Raw genomic sequence first — 19,576 nt, forward strand, 5'->3', positions numbered from 1 at the left:
TAATGGCAGACCATGAATGCAAATATTCTCTGCAACGGTCGCTCATTTAATGTTAGTAAATATTCCCTCATTGAATGCTATCAGATGACAAACCTTTGATCTTCTCTCGTTGGCTACGCTCCCTTCGAGATTTATCCGATATTGATTGCATTCATTGTATTCGGAATTGGTTATCCCCTGACTTTCCCTTTGCCTATCTTCGGTTCCACATGTCATGTTTCCATTCGACCATTTGTTATAAAACGATTTTACCCCATACAGATAGTCCCCCTTCTTTCCGGTGACATATCTTCGTATTACCGAAAAGTTGGTGAAGATTCCTTTCTTGGCGGGAAAGTTCTAGAACAGTCTCTGACGCTTGAAAGGACGCACGTCTTCTGGCATTTAGTACCCCGAATACGTGTTACCCTACGATTCAACAAATATTTTCGCTGGTTTTTGAGGTAATCATGATCACAATTTTTACCGTCTATAACTTCATTGCTACTCAACATTTTTACTTCTTCACTTTTACAATTTTCAAAAGACTTTCTTTCTCTTTGCATCTGCTTAGGAATTTTTCCATCTTCTTCAACTTTCTCAGCAAAAGTTTTATTGACCTTTCATTACCATAGCTTCTTTCACTGCTTTCTTCGGAGACACTTCGGTGGATGTCCAAAGAAAAATAAAGACAAGAAGGTCGAAAACCTCCCACTGTTAGTACCATCATACCATAACATCTTAGCACCGCGAACGACTTTCTAGAGAAGTATCCTTCTGCATCTTCATGAACTTAGGCAGTTAGCAAATATCCTTCCTCCATTCGTCCTTCCACTATCCCACAATTGTGAAGAAATACTGCAACTGTCACAATCTTGAAATTCTCTCTCCGGATATGATAGAGCGGCTTACTTTTTCCAAGGAGGGGTTTAGATATGTTTATACGTATGCCTTTACCTTAGGTCCATTCTTCTTGGGGTCGAGCGAAAGGCTCGACCCGATAATTTTGGAGTTTTGCCAATGATATTAGGTCTGCTTAGCATAGGTAGGCCCATCTATATGGCGAACGGTAGCTTACCTTCGCCAACTATGCACGAAGACCCGGGAAACCCTAACTGTTAAACACATTATGAACCTTTACTGTCCCAAATTTTTGCGTATGGGAGTAATAAATTTTAGCAAGCGTGGTCACCATGCTCTTCTGTCCAGTGTAGATGATTACAACGATCGTGGGTGGATAGAACGCTTTGTCATCATTGCTACCAAGGACATCATTCTGACCACGACTCCATATTTTCCTGAGTCGTGGAATCGCTTTCGTAAATTTTTGGTCATTCACTTCCTTCCTTCGTGAAAAGATTATTTTTGATTTCACTGATTTTCTATTTTCTTTGTTTCATCTACCCGATGGTAACCGCCACGGGTTCAAGGCCTAGACTAGTGGGTTCAGAAAATTCTGAATATCACTACACCAGAGTCTCGCCAGTAGAAGGAGATATCCCCAAAATACGGGTGAAAGGGCAAAAACAATGGTAAACCAAATCTTTTCTTTCTTTTATCCTTGTACGAACACAAGAATTTTCATGAATAAATTGCTAACTCTATTTTTGGCCCGATACAGGATTTCTGAAGGGCTCTGTCATCTGCCCCGAGGTTGACACCTTGGTTGACCATGAAGAGGCCAGGAGGGTGCTACAAAATGTCCTTGCCCAAAGCAAAGCTCGCGGATCTGTTTCCGGTGAAGGAGCCTATTTTCGGAGTCCCCAACCCAAGAAACAGACGATAAAACGCTCCTCCTCGGTCGGGGCTGAAGATAAGAAAGAGAGAAAGATGTCATCCGAGCCGACCACGGTGGTCCTCGTTGATGAGGGGGAAGCCAGTGACGAAGATGCTCCCCTTCAAAGGAGAAAAGAATCTTCGCCAGCTCAACCGGATGCTCAACTGGAAGAGCTTCAAAACCCAACATTTGAAGAAACCCATGCACTTTGGGGTGAGATGGACTTGGTCGAAAATATTGATTCTCTCATCCTGGCCCACATCGTTGTCTCCGGTCCAAGTAGCTAGGACCCTGGGCCTCTTCTGCATTCGTCTATTGAGCAAACAATAATCAACACTTCTTCTACCGTCACTTCTTCACCTTCCACACCGATGGGTTCAAGCCCATCGACACCAGCTACTCCTTCGCCACCAGCAACAACTACATCCCATCCACTAGCAACATATGATCGATAAAGGGATGATTCTCCTTCTCGGTCTCTTGACCACGAGAATTTGGGGCACGATTATTCAACCCCTTCCCCAAATCCTCGAGGGAGGAGAAGTGCCACTCTTTTGATTTCGAAGGGTGACATCTTTTTTCCTAGCCGGTGGGGCTTACGAACTATCTGAAGCCGCTGGCTTTGGAGAAAGACTGGAATAAAATGCACTCCCTTTCCGGGGAGGTCCTGATAAATAATGCCAGGCACGGCACGGTGCAGGTACCATACTAGCTTCCTCATATCTTCTTTTCTACTTATATGGTGCAATGGAAATCCTAACTTTAATATTCTTTCTTTACAGGCCAACTTCTTTATTTCTGAGGGTCTGCAAAGGTTGATCCTTGAAAAACAGGGACTTGCTTCCGAGCGGGCTCAACTCTTAGCTGAAAGGAACCAGCTTGTCGTGCGCCTCTTGGTGCTGGAGGCAAAAGCCGTAGATGACCGAGCTTGAGGCTCGTTTGCAGAAAAACAAGCAAGATAAAATGGTCCATATCCAAGAAGCTGCTCAATTACACAAAAAGCTTCAAGAAGCTAAAGCTAAGTGGGCTGAGCTCCATGATGTTGTGCTTGCTACTACCAAGCGTGAGTCTCCCTTCGAGGGCCATGGATCAAAATCGGATTCACTCAACTACAAATGTTGAGATCGACTCTCGCCACAGGGCCTTGAGATCTGAAAGGGATGATCTTCAAGCCGAAATTGATAGACTTTAAGCAGAGCTCCAAGACCAAGGGTATTCCCTCATATTCGAGAAGACTTATGATATATATCATACGAGGAGGAAAACCTTGGAAGAGGCCAAAGTAGGCATCATCGATATTGATGATTGTATTGTCAAGGCCCGAGAACTGGAACTAACTGCTTATGAAAATCTTCCTGCTCGGCCGGCTGCAACTAACTCCTCGAGTACTGGTTCCGAGTACTCAAAAACTAAAGAGGAGACTGAAGAAGATGAACGCCCTGAACCGGAAGTGGATCCGCCTTCCGCTATCGGGGGCAACGTAGACCTCTCTCTCCCTTTGGGATCTGGCGGCAATGATGCATAGCTTTTTTTTTTTCTCCTTTTTTTGTACTTTGCAATCATTCCAAATCTTTCGTCGAGTTTGGCACTTTATAAATAAAAAAAAAATTGCTTAAGTGTTGTGCAAAATATATTCCTTTTGCGTTTAATCGATTAAAGCTTTGGGTATATTTTTGTCTAATAACTTTTGGTTCCGGGCATAAATTCTTCCAGAATTAACCATTTACTATGAGGGTTTCATAAGAGAGGGCCCTTATGTTTACGTTGCTCTTGAAAAGGACCTCTCTTGTTCATTCCGGCACAAGTATTTGAAGTTTTGTTAACTTTCAAGTGATAAAATTAACTCATCATTTGGACAAGAAATAAGATAAAAATAAAAGGACTTTATTTTATTCCTTATATCTTTAAAAGTACATAAGCATTCATTTGCTAAAGTAAAAACTGCCAATACATGTGACTAAATTGTACAACTTATTTCTACGGGGCCGATCATGCAGTCCCCGGTCCTGATGAAACATTGATCATGGTTCTCGTAGTCCTGGTTTATGTGGCATTCCTGGTGCCATATCAGATACTATCCCCCCCCCCAGTGTTCAAATGTGAAGCATGCGAATTTGAATACTGCTTCATCGATGGAAACAACTTGTGAATGGTTAAATAATCCTTTTTAGTGATGGAAGTCAAAGCTTGCCATCGAACCAAAGATTATTTTACCATACACATAGTTGTTTGTCTAGTAAGTCCAGCCTCACCAGCAACGGTTCATTGTTTGCTTCTTCGTTCGTTTGGGAAAACATTAAAGTTGGTTTTTTACTTCCACCGGTATCAGATCTTCCGCGCCATACAAGAGATAAAAAAGTGTTTTTCATGTGCTTGACTTCGTCGTTTTCTGGTATGCCCATAGCACACCCGGTAGCTCTTCGGCCCATTTGCCTTTAGCAGCTTCTAGCTTCTTTTAAAGGTTCTGGATAATCACCTTATTTTTTAATTTCGCATTCGTTAGCACTTGGATGGTAGGTACATATGCAATACTCTTGATTTTCAAATCTTCCAAAAAGTTTGTGACTTTTGAACCTATGAATTACGGCCCGTTGTCACAGGAAGTTTCCTTCGGTATTCCGAATTGGCAGATTAAGTGGTCCCATATGAAGTCACTACTTCACGCTTACCGATCTTCTGGTAAGGACCTGCTTCAACCCATTTAGTAAAGTAGTCAGTTAAAACTAATAGAAATCTTACCTTTTCGGGGCCCGGTGGTGGAAGACCAACTATGTCCATTCTCCATTTCATGAATGGTCATGGAGACAACACCGAATGCAAGAATTCTGCTGGGTGGTGCACCAACTGCGCATGGAGTTGACATTTGTCGCACTTCTGAACGAACGTCTTTGCGTCATGTTCCATCTGGGGCCAATAGTAACTTGCCCTTACCAACTTTAGAACTAACGAATCTGCACCAGTGTGATTCCCCCAAATTCTTTCGTGGACTTCCCTCATCACGTAGTCCACCTCCGAGGCTCCTAGGCACTAGGCCAACGGTCGTTGGTATGATCTTCTATATCACTGCCCATCCCTGAGGCAGTAACGAGCTGCTTTGGTTCATAATGCCCGGGATGCCTTCAGGTCTTCGGGTAATTTTCCATGCCGAAGGTATTCGACGAACTCATTCCTCCAGTCTCAGACTAGGTTGGTTGAATTGACTTCCCAGTAACTATCTACATCCAATTCTGAATGTAAAAGTTGAACGACAGTACCAGAGTCAGATTCTTTCATCTCCGTAGATGACCCCAAATTGGCCAATGCATCCGCTTCCATATTTTCTTCCCTTAGAATATGTATGATCGACCAATCTCCGAATCGTGCGAGAAATTTCTGAACCTTGTTCACATATTGTTGCATGCACTCTTCTTGTGTCAAACGTCCCATATACTTGGTTTACTACCAGCTGTTAATCACACTTTATCTCAATGACTTCGAAGCAGAGTCCCCGGGCCAGTTTCAAGTCCTGTAACCAAAGCCTCATACTCGGCTTCATTGTTAATTAACAGAACTGTTTTAATGGCCTGCCTCAGGGTTTTCCCCGAGGGAATGATTAGAACTATCCCGAGATCGGACCCTTTTACATTGGAAGTTTTATCTGTAAACAAGATCCAAACCCCCGATGTCATTTCTGACACCAGCACTACTTTCTTGGCATCCAAGGGCATAAATCCGAGACTGAAATTGGCCACAAAGTCGGTCAAAACTTGTGACTTGATCGCAGTCTTGGGTTTGTACTCAATGTCGAACTCACTAATTTTGACTGCCCATTTAGCCAAACGGCCTAAAAACTCAGGTTTGTGAAGGACATTCCTTAAGGGAAAGATTGTCACAACGGCTATCAGGTGGAACTAAAAATAGGGCCTAAGCTTTCGAGAGGCGACTACGAGAGCTAAGGCCACCTTTTCGAGGTGCGGATAGTGAGTATCCACTCCCAATAATATTTTACTAACATAATAAACGGAAAATTGCATACCTTCTTCCTCTCGGACTAAAATGACACTTACCGCTACTTCCGTGACCTCTAGGTATATTAATAATTGCTCGCCTTCCCTCGGTTTTGACAGTAACGAGGGACTTGATAAGTCCCTTTTCAGGTCTTTCATGACATGTTGGTATTTTGAAGTCCATTTGAAATTTTTCTTCTTTTTTAAAAGTGAAAAGAAGTGATGGCACTTTTTAGAGGATTTCGAGATGAATCTGCTTAGAGCCGTCAATCTCCCGGTCAGCCTCTATACTTCCTTTACATTTGTCAGTTGGTTCGGATTGTCCTCAATTGCTTTGATTTTATCAAGATACCTTTTCATGAGACCAGGAACCCTAAGAATTTATCGGAACCAACCCCGAACGCACATTTCTCTGGGTTGAGTTTCATGTTATGCTTTCTCAGGATGTCGAAAGTCTTTTGGAGGTGTTTCAAATGATCTCCTGTATTCAAAGACTTAACTAACATCTCATCAATGTACACCTCCATTGTTTTGACTATTTGATTCTTAAACATTATATTAACGAGCTTCTAATAAGTGGCTCCGGCGTTCTTAAGCCCAAATAGCATCACATTATAGCAATATGTGCCGAAGTTCGTTATGAAAGAAGTTTTTTCCTGATCCTTCGGGTTCATTTTGATTTGATTGTACCAGGAGTAAGCATCAAGGAAACTCATCAACTCGTGTCCGGTTGTAGCATCAATCATTTGATAACTATTTGGCAATGGGAATGAGTCTTTAGGGCACGCCTTATTTAAATTCTTATAGTCTACGTACATCCTAAATTTGTTATTCTTTTTTGGCATTACAACTAAGTTGACATACTGTTTTTGATATTTTACCTCCGGATTGAACTAATATTGAGTAATCAGGTTACCTCTTCTTTAATAAACATGTTCTAGACCTTAGCTATCACGCATTTCTTTTGCCTTACAAGTGGGAAGTTTGGATCCAAACTTAGTTTGTGGACCGCCACCTTTAATGGTATGCCTGTCATATCCGAGTGCGACCATGTAAAACAGTCAACGTTAGCTTTAAGAAAATTTATAAACCCTATCCTGAGTTGGGAATTTAATCATGTCCCCAAGTGAAACTTTCTCTCCAAAAACTCTTCGAATAAGGCCACTTGCTCGAGTTCCTCTACGGTCAACTTGGTTGCATCCGTCTCTTCCTGTACCTAAAAATATCTTGGAACCTGATAGGATTCTGATGAATCCTTGCTCTTATCATCTTCATTTAGAAAGGGAGAAGGCATCGGTTCCTGTAATTGCTATTTGTTGGACTCTTTTCCCTTGATGTTGGAAATAGTAACCGCATTCATCTCCCTTGCCGCCGGTTGGTATCCCCTTATTTGCTTAACTCCTTCCGGCGTTGGCAATTTCAATAACTAGTGATATGTTGAGGGCACAGCCTTCTTCTCGTGTATCCACGACCTTCCGAGGATTATATTGTAATACATATCGCGATCTACCACTTTGAGTAGAGTGGTTTTGATCAATTCTTCGGCGTTCGTGGGCAGCAAAATCTCTCCTCGGGTTGTCACACTTGTCAAGTTGAATCCAACTAAGAGTTTTGTCATCAGAATGATGCTTCCGGTCAGCTTTGCTTGCTCCGGCACTTTTCATTGATGATGTTGGTTGAGCTTCCTAGGTCAACCAAAACATGTTTAATTTTGAAATCTAAAATATTGAGAGAGATTACCAAAGCGTTGTTGTGTGGCAGAAGAAGTCCGTCAATATCCTCCTCCATGAAAGTGATGTCATCTTCTGCGCCGAAGTATTTTGTTGTGAGTCACCGATATCTTTATTTTCTTCGTTGCTGAAAAGGTCATACTGTTGACTTCATTCCCTCCAAAAATCATGTTGATAGTCTGCCAAGGGAAAACTTCTACTACCTTCGAAGGCTCTGCGTTGTCCCGCCTTCGACCAAAGTTGTTCTTGGCTCTGTGTAATAACCCGATCGATCATTTTGAGTATTGTAGCCTTGTTTCCTCATTTATTACTTATTCTATGTTCGTTTGTTGTTATGTGACTTTCCTGGGTAGTTGGTTTAGTTCTAGGGATATTTCGGAATGAAATGGGATACTTTGTCCCAAGGTTAGAAGCTTAAGTTGAAAGAGTTGAACGAATATTAACATAACGACTCTAGAATGGAGTTTTGATGGTTCCGATATCTCCGTATGGTGATTTTGGACTTAGGAGTATGTCCGGATATTGATTTAGAGGTCCTTAAGTCATTTTGGCTTGAATTGACAAAAGTTAGAAAGTTAAAGGTTTGGAAAGTTGAGAAGTTTGACTAAGAGTTGATTTTGTTGAAATCGGGCTCAGATTTTGGTTCTAGAAGTTGGAATAGGCCTTTATGGTTATGAATTATGTGCAAAATTTGAGGTCAATCGGAGTTGATTTGATAGGTTTCAGCATCGATTATAGAAGTTGAAAATCCATTAGTTTCAATAGGTTTGAATTGGAGTGCGATTCATGTTTTCGATTTTGTTTGATGTGATTTGAGGCTTCGACTAAGTTCGTACGATATTTTAGAAGGTGTTGGTATGGTTGGATAGGGTCCCCAGGGCCTTGGGTGTGATTCAGGTTGAATTCAAATTGGATGAGGTTCGCAGAGGTGAGTGATTTTCCACAGAAGTGAAAGCGCTTCTACGATGAGGAGTTCGCATGTGCGGAGCTTTGCAGCTTGGCCTGGATACGCAGATGCGGGCTTGGGGCCACATAAGCGGTCTCGCAGGTGCGTGATTTTGGACGCAGATGCGGCTGGTCGGGGGTTTAGTATTTTCCACAGATGCGGACGTGCTATCGCAGAAGCGGAGATCATGACCACAGGTGCGGTTTCACTGGGCAGAATAAATATAAACGAGGGTTGAGTCTTTTCTTCATTTTTGGACTTTGGGAGTTCGGATTGAGGCAATATTTGGAGAGGTTTTCACCTATATTGAAGAGGTAAGTGATTTATAATCACTTTTGTCCATGAATATTGAATACTCATTGATTATTTCATCTATTTATCATGAATCTAAGTTAAGATTTGGGGGATTTTGGACTAGAGATTGGAGAGTAAGATTTGGGGGTTTGAGAGTCGATTTGTGGTCGGAATTGGATGATTTTGGTATGGTTGGATTCATTGTTGAATGGTGTTAGGATTTTGTGTATTTTGTAGAGTTTCAAGGCGTGGCCCAGGGTTGACTTTTTGAATTTGGTTAAAGAACTTAGCTTTATCGTATGGGGTCGATTCCTATAGCTTGTATTGATTATATTAAGTTGTTTGTGACTAGATTCGAGTCGTTCGGAGGCTGATTCGTGATGCAAGGGTTTGTTGGAGCATTGAGTTGTGCGCTTTAAGGTAAGTAATATTTCTAAACTTGGTACAAAGGGTATAAATCCTGGAAATATATGTTATGTGGTTGGTGTGTAGGTAACACACATTCTAGGTGACGGGCATGTGGGCATGCACCGCGGTAATCATGACTCGTTTGATTCTGCGAGAATATGTAGTTATCAAATCCTGTTTCTATCCATGAAATTCTTACCTTTTAGAGTAATTGAGCTGTGATCCATATTAGAAATCATGTTTAGGCAATATGCTTATTCTGTTGGGATCCACTGAGGTTATTTCTGTTGTTGAGTTATTTGCTTAAATTACAATTACGTACTCAGTCATGCTCATTCATTTGCATATCATATCTCAGTCTTTGTTATCAGTTATTGTTACAATATGTTATCATTGTTTGGGCTGAGTGGTATGAGATATGTGAGACCGTGAGACTGGAGAGATATCACGACCCAAACTGATGGACTGCGACGGGCATCCGATACTTTACTCAACCAAGTGCCAACATAACGTAACTTTCTTATTACATCATCATAGGTAACTGGGCTAGAAGGAGCGTCATGAGATAAACAGAGTAAACATGAGGGAATTACCCGACATAGAACGATCCAACCTGATATAAAAACTCATACACGTGACATACGGGCCTATAAGGCCAACATGATCATTTATAAACTCAAAACATAGGCCGACAAGGCCATACAAATACCCGTACACATGACATCTGTCTACAAGCCTCTAAGAATACATAATTGTCATAAAGGTCGTGACAGAGCCCCGCCATACAATTCAATACATGTCCTAATGATACTGACCAAATAGCAACTCCGGAGCAAATGGAGCGCACCAACATCTTCCGCTGAGCTGATAGCCTACTTGGAGGGCTCTCAACCTGTTTATCGGGACCTGCGGGCATGAAATGCAGCATCCCCAGGCAAAGGGACATCAGTACAAATAATGTACCGATTATGTAAAGAATGAAAATCAGTAAATAATAGACATGAGAGAAACCTGGAGTAAAAGACTCAACATGTAAGTCTGAATAACTCTGTGAATTATTAATATTTACAATACATATGCGTATAAATTCCATACCATGCATAGGTATATGCGTACATAATATCATCAAGCCTCTGAGGGCATCCCATCATATCATCTCGGCCACTGTGGGCAAATCATCAACGTATACCAGCTGATCAGGTGGTGGTGCGTATATAACGCCATAACCTTTTCCCATATCCCATATACATATAATATACGCACATATAACGCCATCTGGTCATGGATTAATGTACATGTATAAATACATAAAATGCATGAAATGCATAAGAATTACGTTAATAAGATTTCTTGGATTGTCATAAAATCAATATGCCTTTCGGATAAACTTTATCAAATACGTATTTTTCTAAGATCCATAAACAGAAGATATAATAATAATTCACATGGGGAATCAATAATATAGACACCCCTAATACTTCTATGAATAGAGTCATTTATGAAAATTGTGCGTTTACTCTTTTCGTTTGTATCGTATGGATCATGCCAAAAAGAAAGAAAGAATAGCCTTAAAATACCTGAACGGATTCTCTTGACAATTCCTCTAACATACGTTAATTGCGACAAAACACGTGACGGCGAGATCGAAGTAGGAAAAAATCCGTATGATATTCTTGATATCATAGCACATTATTTCTTATCCGACTAATGTTCACTCTATTGAAAGATAACATTTGAAATGACGAATAACCATTAAACCCGTTAATCACCAATGTTGCTGGTCTAAGTTCTAAAGTGGCAAGCATGCCATAACTCCATTCTTATTTTCCAAGTTATATTATCAATAAAGTGACCAAGCAAAGGTTCCAAGAATCCTTACGTGAAACCAAGGCATTTTATGCAAGCCTATGTATTACTCCATTCTTATTTTCCAAGTTATATTATCAATAAAGAGACCAAGCAAAGGTTCCAAGAATCCTTACGTGTAACCAAGGCATTTTACGTCTTAATGACTCATCATGTATATTGGTGCCACTTTGGCTTAGCTTAATGCCAAGTGGCAGCCCCAAAAAGATCCTTATCTACTTAATCATAATTATCCCCATAATTAATTAATTATCTCAAATTAATTAATATACTATTCACCTTTAATATACCTTATACACCTCACTATCACGGTTATGTGGTACCTTGTATGGCACAAGTCCATAAATACGGGGTATCGTAGCTTGGACCGTATTTTATCTCAAAATGACAAACTTCGACGAAACTCATCTTCTTCGATTTGCTTACCCTCTCACCTTCACGAATTTACTTATCACTTGTTTGAAATAACGTAATACTTATAATCCCAAAATAATCTCATTCCCGAACTTACGTCGATTAACTTACGACGAAACTTTAACGTACGAAAATGCGGAATGTAACATCTTATTTCCGAACTTACATCAATTTACTCATAGCGTACTTTCATGTACGGAAACATGAGGTGTAACAAGAGATTGATGACTAAGTTAGGGCCTGAGAACCGTGTTGTGAGTGACATTGTGCCTCGGGCTGCACGTCGCAGCAGTTCATATTGGTTTTATATCTATTATTATTATTATTATTATTATTATTATTATTATTATTATTATTATTATTATTATTATTATTATTATTATTATGATGATGATGATGATGTTAAAACAGGCCTTATAATCTTTATCTATTATTATGGGATCGGGCTGCACAGCGCAATAGGCCATATTGACTTTATATTTGCATTTGGGCAGGATCACCCCCTCCAGAGTCTAACATACCGGCAGTGTGCGCGCGTGCCATACAGTGCTGAGTGATTGTGTGTGATGAGTGGGAGTTAAGACAGTCAGATTGAGTACTCTGAGAGCGTGAGTACCCGGGAGTATTACTGTTATGCATTGCATTTAACATGCATATTTGACATATAGTCATAAAGATGTAACATTCCTCATGTTAGCTGTACTTGGCATATTTTATTAGTGTTGAGCTTAAATTATTGAACTCGAAATCATGTTTAGATTTCTATACTATGTACGAACTGATTATGGAATTTCTTTGAGTTATTACTATCATTTCCCTGTCATATCTGTACTGTCATTATCTGGACTCGAACTATATCTTTCTGAGCTCGTCACTGCTTTCAGGCCAAGATTAGTCTTCGACACTTACGGAGTACATGGGGTCGGTTGTACTCATACTATATTCTGTACTTCTTGTGCAGATTTTGGAGTTGGTCCCAGCGACGTACCATAGACTTGCTCGGATTCAACTACCCAGAGGAGACTTTAGGTATTATGACGCCTGCAAACCTTGACTCTACTTTCTTTCAGTTTATTTAGTATTGTTCTATTTTTCAAACAGTTGTATTAGAGATTTAGACTGTGTTGACATTTAGTAGCATATGTACTCGATGAAACTAGGATTTTGGCTTTTGTCGTTATTGAGTTTCAGTTGTTTTTATCAGTTATTTATGAAAGTTTTCACAGTTAAACTTATTAAGTCATGTTTTTAATTCAAATGCGTAATTGTTATGTGATTGTCGACTTGCCTAGTAAAGTGTTAGGCATCATCACGACAGGTTGAGATTTTGGGTCGTGATACTCGGTCACTTAAAAACTCCTTGAGATGGCCATTCTTCAACAATGTTGCCACCTCTTCACGAAGATGTTGGCAGTACCCAATTCTATGGTCGTGAGTCCCATGACATTCACACCATAAACTGGAATCCCTCTGGCTTGGATCAGATCTGATTGGCTTCGGGAATCGAGCTACTTTGATATTCCTCATTGCTAATATCAACTCTACTAAACTGATGTTAAAGTTGTAGTATGATAACCTGGGATATGTAGAGTCTCGGGCCCTCGGCATCTCCTTCTCCTATAACGATCTATTGCTCCAGCCACGATCTGCTCTTCTATCGGGAGTAAGCTTATTCGATGACCGAAACCCTTTGCTGCTACGACCTTTGCCTCTTTCATATGGCAAAAAATGGCCCCTAGAGGACCGCCGATTCGCATCAAAGTTGCTTTAAACTTGTCCTGGTTTTTATCTCGATCTCGTCCCTTAGTTAATACTGAGAACCCGAGCTAATCGTCTTCTTTCCTTATTTTTGACTTATAACGGTTATGGACATCCGCCCATGTGGTTGCTTGAAACTCGAGTAGGCTTTCCTTCAGCTTTCGGGAGGTGTCGGAGCTCCGTGGATTTAGACCCTTTGTGAACGCCTCCGCTGCCTACTCATCTAGTATCACCGATAGCATCATCCTCTCTTTCTAGAACCGGATTATGAATACCCGTACCAATTCGGATTCGCCTTGCGCAATCCTGAATATATCCGCCTTCCTGGCTTAAACCTTCCTTGCTCCGGCGTGGGTCTTAATGAAAAAGTCTGCAAGCATCTCAAAAGAGTCAATTGAATGCTCGAGTAAGAGAGAATACCATGTCATGGTCCCCTTTATGAGGGTTTCACCAAACTTCTTAAATAAAACGAACTCGATCTCATGTTGAGCCAAATCGTTTCCTTTCACAGTCATGGTGTTAGCTATGATGTGTTCCTATGAATCCGAAGTCCCATCATATTTTGGTAGGTCCGAGATCTTAAACCTTTTTGGAATTAACTCTAGTGTTGCGCTCGGTTTAAATGGCAATTGCGTGTATTTTTTCGAATCTGGGCCTTTTAATATTGGTGGTGCACCCGGAATCTGATTCATCCAAGCGTGAAACTCCTTCACATTTTGATCCATTAGTTCGTTCATTTCGCTCATAAACCTCATGAGTTCCATTTTGAAGGGATCATTCCCGTTGTTATTTCCAGATCCGCTGATGGTCCCTCCGGCTTCGTCGAACCCAACTTCACCCTTTGGGGTGTTGTTATCGACCCTCTGAGTCGTTTGGTTTACAGGAACACTGGGAGGAATCGGGCCCCGTCCGTTCGCATTGTTGGAGGCGTCTGACAATGCTTGTTTTAACTCTGTCATCACCCTATCCTGCCTTGAGAGGTGTTTCATGATTGCTTTCTGTTGTTCTCTCAAGATTTTAACTATTTCTATGACATGTTCTTCCTTCGCATCGCCGGGAGTCGATTCTCGCACATGTCGAAGATACTGGCCATCTCGAATCGGGATCGCCTCATCCCCTTCATTGTGAGTCTTACTGATTGAGTTATCATGTTGGGACAATTCTTCGTGTCCCTCAATATTGTGTGTAATGTTGACATCATTAGTTGTCATATCCTTTTTCACTAAGGAAAGAATCAAAAAAAGTTAATAAAAAATGCAAGGATCAAAGCAATTAGGCAACTGTCTAAGCCTCACGATGGGCGCCAAACAGTTTACCCGTAAAACGGTACAGTTAAATTTATTACGTGGTTTATAAATAAGCGAACTGATTTGATACAAAAATAATAAGGAAATAAGATTAAAATTAAGATTAATAATTGAAATTGAAGAAGATGACAAGTCTGGCTCCGAATACAATGCCTCCGAGGACAAAAGTGAAAGTAGCGGCAAAGTGCAAGTAAAGATGATTAATTGAGAGCAAAAGTAATAGAATAAAGCTTTTTTATGCAGAAAATTTTATCCTTACAATAGTTGATGAGCCTGCTATTTATAGCTTTACCTAGTGAAACAAGATCCTAGGATCAATCTCCTCTTAAATAATAATAAAAGCGACATTGAAGAACGCGTAACGGCAAACCATAAATGCAAATATTCTCTGCAATGGTCGCTCAATTAATATTAGCAAATATTTTCTTATTGAATGCTATCCGATGACAAACCTTTGATCTTCTCTCGTCGGCTACGCTCCCTTCGAGATTTATCCGATAAAGATTGCATTCGTTGTATTCGGAATTGGTTATCCCCTGACTTGCCCTTTGCCTATCTTCGGTTCCACGTGTCATGTTTCATTCGACCATTTGTTATAAACCGATTTTATCCTATACATAATTTAGTGTAAACATTCGATATAAATAAATTCTCACGTGAGATTGAAACACAAACGAAAATACTGCTCTCTCTTTCCCGAAATAGAAAAGCTTATGAAAACTGCACTTTCAAAGAAAAATCACTCGCCCACACCAAATATTTGCACCATATTATATAAAATTTCCATTATGTAGTAGTACTAAATTGAAGTGAGAATACTTACTATTTAACCCAAAACACGTCACATATCACGATTTGGTTCAAACACAGTAATATGGATAAGTTATCTAGCTCCTTTGCTCTGGGGAAAAAAATATCTCCTTTGCTCCAAATGGAACCGTGAATTAGAACATGCAAAGATAGGATATCAGACTTTTGGTGTGAATTCAAATCAATATTTATATTTAAAATAAAAATTGATACATGAGATATTATAAACTACATCTTTTATAGTTTATTGTTTTTAGTTATATGAAAATATGATTTAAAAAGTGTGACTTATCAAATAATAATAATACTATTGATGCCGAGACAACATGGCATACAAGAATTACATTTGGAAGTGTTGTTCTTCGTATCGGCAATGTAGAACCTCTCAACAGCTTTCGTGCGCATTCCCCTTGCCGGAGGACGTATAAAAGGTTTCGAGAAGTGTCACGATCCAAAATTTTGCTTTAGGCGTCGTGATTTTACCTAGTCTTAGTCTCTAAGACTAGGTAAGCCGATTACTTACAACAGTCAAACCAGTTAAACATGATATTCTAAAACAGAGTTTAATATAAATACGAGTAAAGGTGAATCCAACCTACGCGGTAATAATCACAACAACCTCCCAAGACTAGGTAATATTGAGCCACGAACTCTATATGAATACATAAGAATATCTCAAAAATAAAATATAATATTGTTCGGATAACGAATTAATAGTACAATCAAAAGAAAAAGGACTCCAAGGGACTGCGACGATCAAGCAACTCTACTTTGAATCCTTGCGATCAAGAAGCTAACCCTGACTAAGTCTGTTATCTCCAATACTTGGATCTGCATAAAAATATGTAGAATTGTAGTATGAGTACACCACGATCAGTACCCAATAAGTATCAAGACTAACCTCGGTGGAATACTGATGAAGTACAAGTCAAGAAACCTACTATTCATAATAACCTGTGCAATATAAGTATAAAGCTAATAATGGAAGCAAGAATCAGTAAATGACAATAAACATGTGATATAAACAGTAAAGTAATGCGAACACCGTTAAAGCACCAGTGAAACCAAACAAGGAAAAAAATGACAACCAACTAATCAAGTCGTTCTAACACAAGTCTCACAACAACATTACTCCGGGATACCTCATCTCAAATCACAAGTCACGAGTTCCAAATCACAAATCATGTGCTCATGGCACATCGTGCCCACATTATCTATCACGACCGCACGGACAACTCACGTGCCAATATCTCAATCCGCTCGGCATGGTCACAAGCTCACAATCACAATCTGTCCGGCGTGGTCACAGGCTCAATACCATAATCTGCCCGGCATGGTCACATGCTCACTATCATAATGGAAGCAGATAATACAAGAATGCATGGACATGATCGATAAATGTCAAGTTTCATACTCCTGAATTAGTGTAAACGGCAAGCTACGGTGTATGCTTGTGCGAGTGTACTATTACAGTCCAAGTCAACAAGTAATATCAAAGACATCGAGTAGCTCACTGGAAACAACACAATAAGTCACGTAAGGTGCATGACATACACAAGAAATCACACTATCACACGAATATCATCAACATTATGCCCCCAGGCCATCACATATCACCCCTGACATAGCCACATTTATATCTTCTTATTGACAACATCATATTAGTCACCCTTATCGCTTCGCCCGGACAATAACACAATAGCCACCCGTATCACTCCGCATAATAGCCACATGTATCACTCTGCCCAGATAATAATATAATAGACACTCGTATCACTCTGCCTAGACAATAACACAATAGCCACTCGTATCACTTATCCCAGATAATATATCAATAGCCACCTTTATAACTCCGCACAATCAACAACAGTGAGATGCCACCCTTATGCTCTGCATAACCACAATCAATCCACACAACAAATGACATGAGCTAATATCACCACAATACGACATATCAACTCGTACCACAAGTGCCTTTAGGCCACAACCCTTTCCAAAACAACAATACCAATATCACCACAATACATAACCCACGTCTAAATCACAATGTATACAAGAATCTCAATAGCAACAAAATAAAACGGGAAAAAATAACTCAACAATGAACAATACTCCATTAAACAAAAACTTCAACTAAAATAAGTTAATGACTTTCAATAACTTCAACTTCAATTAATTGCTTAAGAATAAACTCAATAATGAAGGTATTTTCATAGAATGACAACTTTGAATTCTAATGTATGACATAAGCTAATAATGAAAGAGATGACATGAACTAGAAACTACATCTAATTTCATGAGAATAACTCGACAACGAAAGGATATCGTGTAACAACAATTTCAATTAGGAATAACTCAACAATAAAGAAGGTCACATTACAATAAAAGAAGTAACAACTTTAAATAAATCATATAAGAGTAAACTTGACAAGTAAAAGATATGACATATGCTAACAAATTTAAATAAAGCATGTGAGAGTAAACTTGACAGGTAAAAAATATAACATATGCTAACAACTTCGAATAAATACATGAAAGAAGCCTAAGAGTCTAAATCGGTCAATTTTCATATATAAGCCTAAGTACGTACTCGCCACCCCGCGTACACGTCTTTCATATAATTCAAATAATACAATCCACCCAAATCCTAAATGGTAGTTCCCTCAAGTTAGGCAAGATACTTACCTCAAAGAAGCTAAATCAATACACTAAATAGACCTCCTCGTGTAAAACAATATCCGGACGGCTCGAATCTAGCCAAAATAACTTAATTTCATAAATAAAAACCATAGGAAATAATTCCGGATAATAAAGTTTTGATCTTTAATGAAAATCAAAAAGTCAACCTCGGGCACGTACATCGGAATCCGATATAACTCACAAAATTTGAACACATATTTCGATATGAGTCCAATCATACCAAAAACATCCGATTCCGACCTCAAATCGGGTATCAAATCATCATTTAATGTTTTAGAAAGTTTTGTTTTAAAAAAAATCCATATTTTTTCCAATTCAAATCATTAATTAGATGATAAAAACAAAGATAGAATCATGAAATATAACCAAATCCGAGTCAAGAATACTTACCCTAATCCCAATGGTGAAAATCTCTTCCAAAATTTCCCAAAATCGAGCTCTACAACTCAAGATGTGATAAAAATAACCAAACCCTCGATATGTATGGAGTCTGCCCAGAAATGTCGCATCTACGACCAATAATCCGCTTCTGCTGAACCGCATGTGCGTTCAACATCTCGCTTCTGCGGAAATACTTTACCTCAACCAATGTCGCTTCTGCGACCAAGAATGCGCTTCTGCGCTAAGTGGACCGCTCCTGCGGTCGCGCAGATGGGCCTAGAAAATCCGCATTTGCGGCTTTCTCGACCTACATCCCCATCCGCTTCTGCTATCAGAATTCCGCTTCTACGGATGCGCAGATGCACCTAGCCTTCCGCTTCTACAGTCTTCCCTCATCCAGCCTTGTTTCGCTTCTGCGCTCTCGTGACCGCATCTGCGGCCACCGCACCTGTACCCATAACTCCGCAAGTACGACCACACCAGATCCAGCAAAGACCAACCACAACACATGAATGAAATAGGATCCAAAACACGTTCGCTCTTACCCGAGTCCTTCGGGACATTTTCCAAACATACTAACAAATCCCAGTACACAACACGGACCTACTCGAGTCCTCATATTATACATAACAACATCGAACCGACAAATCGCACCTCGAATCAAACTTGATGAACTTTTGAATTTTCAACTTCCAAAACTCGTGCCGAACCTTATCATATCAACTCGGAATGACTAAAAACTTTTCATGCAAGTCCCACATGACGCAACGGAGAAACTATAACAACTCTTCGAATCACAATCCAAATCCGATATCATTAAAGTCAACTCCCGATCAAACCTATCAACCTTTCAAACTTTCAACTTTCTAATTTTTGCCAAAAAAGTATCAAATCAACCTACGAACCTCCAAATCCAAATCCGGACATACACCTAAGTCCAAAATCACCATACAAAACTATTGAAATCATCAAAACGCCATTTCGTAGTCGTCTACATAAAAGTCAAATTTCGATCAATTCTTACCACTTAAACTTCTAAAACGAGAGTCATTCTTCCAAGTCAATCTCAAATCACCCGAAAACTGAATCCGACCACACAATCAAAAGGAATGCTAATTCTTAAAAGGGTCTTGGGTCATTACAAGGAGAGACCAGTGTTACATGCGAAACAAGAAACTTTTTCATTGTTCATGAAATACTCGAAATAAGAAGTTGCTTCG

The sequence above is a fragment of the Nicotiana tabacum genome, chromosome 4 (genome assembly GCF_000715075.1).
Source record: "Nicotiana tabacum cultivar K326 chromosome 4, ASM71507v2, whole genome shotgun sequence".
NCBI lineage: Eukaryota > Viridiplantae > Streptophyta > Magnoliopsida > Solanales > Solanaceae > Nicotiana > Nicotiana tabacum.